Genomic DNA, 4,875 nt, shown 5'->3' on the forward strand with positions numbered 1-4,875 from the left:
CAACATGGGGCTCGATCCCAAGACCCTGAGACCATGACCTGAATCAAAGGCAGAGGCTAAACCCACTGAGCCACCCAGGTGCCCCTGAAGAAGACTTTTGACAGTTTCTGGTTCATGTTCCAGATCTGAAACTGCTCAGTAGAAATTTCTACTTGAAGCCTTGGTAAGACTATGGTGTATCCTCAGCACTTTGACTGTGTTTACTGGACTGGAAAAGAGAGAAGTGAGAGGCTTTCTGCCTAATTTCTCCTACGTGGGTGTGCATTGTAGTTCTTGACGCGTGGAGTCTTTGGGAAAGAAATTTGAGAGATCTTAGTTCTATCTCTGTATTTTCTTACTGACCTGGCACAGAACAGATTCTTAGTACGTTTTATTCTTAATACATTCTCTTGAATATTGAAGGACATGTCTTCCTCGAAGCTCTCCAGGTACTAGAGGAATTAGGCCTAGAACCCAGCTTTCCTTTCTTCTAGCCCACATTTCTTAATTAACACCCAACATGCTTTTATCCACTGTCTTTCCTAACAAAAACTTGGAAAGGGGAAAGGCAAGGTCATAGCTAGTGATGCTCCAGAGTCACTCATTTAATAGGATTTCATTCGATGTGGAGAACAGTTGTTGAATGTCCTTTAAACCATTTCTTTTTTAAACCAGTGCCTCAGGCATCACTCCCAGAAATTCTAATTTCATTTTAAAGGCTCCCCAGGTGAATCTAAATCAGTGGTTCTCAAACTTTCACATGCATCAGAATCATTTGGAGGGCTTGTTCAACTTAGTTTGCGGGGCCCACCCCAGAGCTTCTGGTTCTGTAGATCTGGGTATGGTCCAAGAATTTGTGTTTCTTGTCAAGTTCCAGGTGATACCAATACTTTGAGAACCACCGTACTAAATAGCGACAGGAGCCAATATTGGAAACTCCGGGTCTTGCATCTTTGTGGGCAAGGGACCAAGCAAGTCTTCTTGGTCTTTATATCCACAGTGCCTAACACAGAGTAGGTACTTAGTGCTGGATAAATGACAAATTGCTAACAACCCTAATGAGAGCTCACAAGTCAAAGAGTTGCCTAGTCTGCCATCCCTGAAGCTCCTGGGTTGGTGGGGGGTGGGAGGGGAAGGAGAAGGACTAGGAGAAGATCACAAGTGTTCTCCCTCTAAAGAAGTCGCCAGGTGGGTACTAACTTGACAGTGTAGCATGGCTCAGCTCACCAGATGCCACTGTCTTAAAAGGTGAGGATCATCCTGGGGGCTGCTCTCACTGTCTAGACTTCTGAAGGGAGATGTAGATGTGTTCATTGTGGGCTTGAGGGCACAGCTAAGCCCCTGGAAGCAGCTCAAGAAGTCCTTTAATTTTTTTTTTAAAAAGAGTTTATTTATGTATTTTACGGAGAGAGATCACAAGTAGAGAGGCAGGCAGAGAGAGAGAGGGAAGCAGGCTCCCTGCCAAGCAGAGAGCCCGATGCGGGACTCAGTCTCAGGACCCTGAGATCACCACCTGAGCCGAAGGCATTGGCTTAACCCACTGAGCCACCCAGGCACCCTCAAAAGGTCCTTTTAAAGTTAGAGCTGCCCAGGGGTACCTGGGTGGCTTAGTCGGTTAAGTGTCTTCCTTCGGCTCAGGCCATGATACCAGAGTCCTGGGACTCGAGCCCCATATCGGGTTCTCTGCTCAGTGGGGAGCGCTTCTCCTCTCCCTCTGCCTGCTGCTCCCCCTACTTGTGCTCTCTCTCTCTGCCAAATAAATAAAATCTTAAAAACCACAACAACAAATACAACAACAACAACAAATCTGCCCAGCAGTGAATTGGAATAACTGAGGATGTGAGTTCTCCATCACTGGAGTTGTGCAAGCAGCCTGGATGCCTACTCAGCAAGATATTTTAGAATCTTCCAGCCCTAGATAGGTAGGTTCTGTTGCCTAGGGACCATCCTATTCAAGCTGTAGCTATTGAAGTCTAAACTCCACCTGGAACCCCAGCCACATTCTCTGGCCCTCTTGAAACCCAGGCTGCAAAATAGCTCCCTGTCCATAGAACCAGGGAGGCAAGCCTGAGAAACATCATGGGAGCCTGCGCCTTCTCATAGGAACCCAAATACTGAGAAGTTTCCTTAAGCTTCTCTTTCTGCCTCCTGGGTCCCTTCCCCAGTGTCTGGAATAGGTACTCCAGAGAGTTCTTTGGTGGTAATGCTGCTGGCAATGAGGAGGTCCCTGCTTTGCCTCAGAAGAAAGGAACAGCACTAGCAAAAGCATGACAGGATGAGGGAGGGGTGGGGGGAATGCACCCAGCTGAACAGGGTGGGGTTGTGTGTACCAAACAATGGGAAACAGGAACATGCAGAGACAAGGTGGGGAAATGTAATGGACAAACCATAAAGGGGGCGCCTGGGTGGCTCAGTGGATTAAGCCTCTGCCTTCGGCTCAGGTCATGATCTCAGGGTCTTGGGATCGAGGCCCGCATCAGGCTCTCTGCTCAGCGGGGAGCCTGCTTCCATCTCTCTGCCTACTTGTGACCTCTCTCTCTCTCTCTCTCAAATAAATAAATAAAATATTTAAAACAAAACAAAACAAAACCATAAAGGCAGGTAGAAGAATGTGGACTCCTCCTATGTCGGTTTAGTCAAGTCCAGACTTGAATGCTGGGGAGCTACTAGGCTGGATAAGGCAGTTTGATAAAGGCTTCTCCGATTTTGGAAGCTGCTCTCCTCTTCACCCCCCTCCTCTTTTTCCTCCTTGCTGTAAGCTGTCCCTTGAGTTCTATTCTGAACCCTTAATGGTTTTTCCATCTCACTAGGGACAGTTTGCAAACCCTCCCTGGCTTGGCCTGGGTTAGGGCTGGGCCCGGGGCCGGCTTGCCTGAGCCGGGGAGAAGAGGCGCCTCCTAGCAATAAGCAACCCACAGAATTGTGTCTGTTATTTAAGAAAAGTTTCTGGGTTTTCGGCTAATTGCAAAAATACATAATGGATGCTTTTCGCATCTGCTAGTTATTCTGAAACAGGCCTGCATCCAAGAGCAAACTTTAAACAAACAATAAGATTATGGAGCTTAACTATTTCAATGTGTAACAGAAAAGAAAGCCAAGGCCCCAAAAGTTATATTAACACACTCGCAGACACTAGCAGCCGTACCAACAGATACACATACAAACATACAGATGCACCTTCCGGTTCCAGTGCTCACGATGCCTGCACATAACCTGCTCATGTGCCCAGTCCCCAGCACCAGTATACACACTCTCTGACACATACACAAATACACATGCCTAAACTCATAGGCATGTACACCCACCCAACTGGGCAACACAAGCACACAGACATACAACCCCAGACACAGCTGCATTCCACAAAGCATTTTCACTGCAACAAGTCGTCCTCTTGTGTGGACAAGAGGGCCCTTCTGGTCCTGAAGTAAGTGAAACAATCAGCTGGGTGCTGGCTGTGTCTGGTTGGTATCAGGTGTAGTTACTCAGTGTGGCCACCAAGGGGCGCCCGTCATCCGTCCTACATCCACCTTCCGCAGGTTCTGCCAGCCCGTCAATTGTTTCTGTGCCCACAAGCCTGCACCTTCCTGTTCCGGCTCCCTGCACAGAGCTGGGAGGCATCTTACTTCCAGCCCCAACCTTCTAGGATCCACTGTACTCGCTGACACTTCTTCCCTCTCCCAAACCACCGAAACAGCCACAACTCCTCCTCCCTCCTAGTCGAACAAACATACTTCAGAGCCCCCTGCTCAGTCCTGAGACTTCTTGAGAACTTGATCTGTCAGGTCTTAATCATAATGTGACTTCTACCAAAAGCTTCTTCCCCAGGAGCAGCTGTTAAAATTTCATTTCTCTTTCAGAGCCTGAGATAGCATCTCCCACAGCAGGATCGTCAAAGTTAACAGTGCATGTTAAAATAATTGAATAAGTTAATGCCCAACTCAACAACTTCCCTACCAGCCCTAGCTGAAGAGATCTTCCACCCCCAGCACCTGCCTCCCGGCCTTTTTTTCCAAACCCTGTCGGACTATGAAACAAATTCTGGCTTCAAAACATAAGCAAGGGTAGAAAGACCTAGTGTATCATGAAGTCAGTCTTTTTCAGCATCCCTGACAGGTAGCTACCCTAGGAACAGATTGCTCACTCCTCCTCATTGTCCTCATTGGGTGGCTCAGACTTCTGGGAAGTTTCTCTATGTTCTCCAGAAACATTCCCAGAGCTGCTGCTTCATGACAGGGGCTGTGGCAGGCCTGGATTTCTGCCCTTCCCCGAGCTGATAGTCTGGAGAGGGTATTTAACTAGCACAGCCTGAGACCTGCCTTCATGCAGCAAGTACAAAGTACAGGGGAGGGTGTGGTGAACTTTGCAGAGGAGAGAGCCAGGGAGTCACAGGGAGTGAGGGCTGAACAGAGAAAGAATAAAACAATGTTACAATTTTGTTTATTGAACGCTTACTGTGTTTAGTGACTGCTAATCCTCATAGAGGAACAATTCTAATCCAGGTCAGCCTGCCCGCCATCTGACAGTTTAACCACTAGGCCAGAACATCTCCTATCACAAATAAAATAGGAGTTTGGGGACAGACATGTCAGGTGTATTAGTTTTCTATTTCTGTGTAACGAATAATCAAACTTGGTAACTTTAAACAACACCCACGTGTTACCTCACAGTTGTACAGAAGTCTGGGTTCTGTGCTCACCATATACAAAGCTGAAATCAAGAAACCAGCTGGGCCGGGCTCTCATCTGGAGGCTCTGGAGAGAGTCTATGTCCAAGCTTATCCACAATGTTGGCGGAATCCAATTCCTTGCGGGGTTGTAAGAATGAGGGGGCTGTTTCCCTGCTAACTGTTGGTCACAAGGCACTCTTGGCACTAGGGGCTGGGCTCAGGTCCCTTCC

Source organism: Mustela putorius, unplaced genomic scaffold (assembly GCF_011764305.1).
Source record: "Mustela putorius furo isolate JIRA1106 unplaced genomic scaffold, ASM1176430v1.1 tig00003853_pilon_pilon_pilon, whole genome shotgun sequence".
In the NCBI taxonomy this organism is placed as follows: Eukaryota; Metazoa; Chordata; class Mammalia; order Carnivora; family Mustelidae; genus Mustela; species Mustela putorius.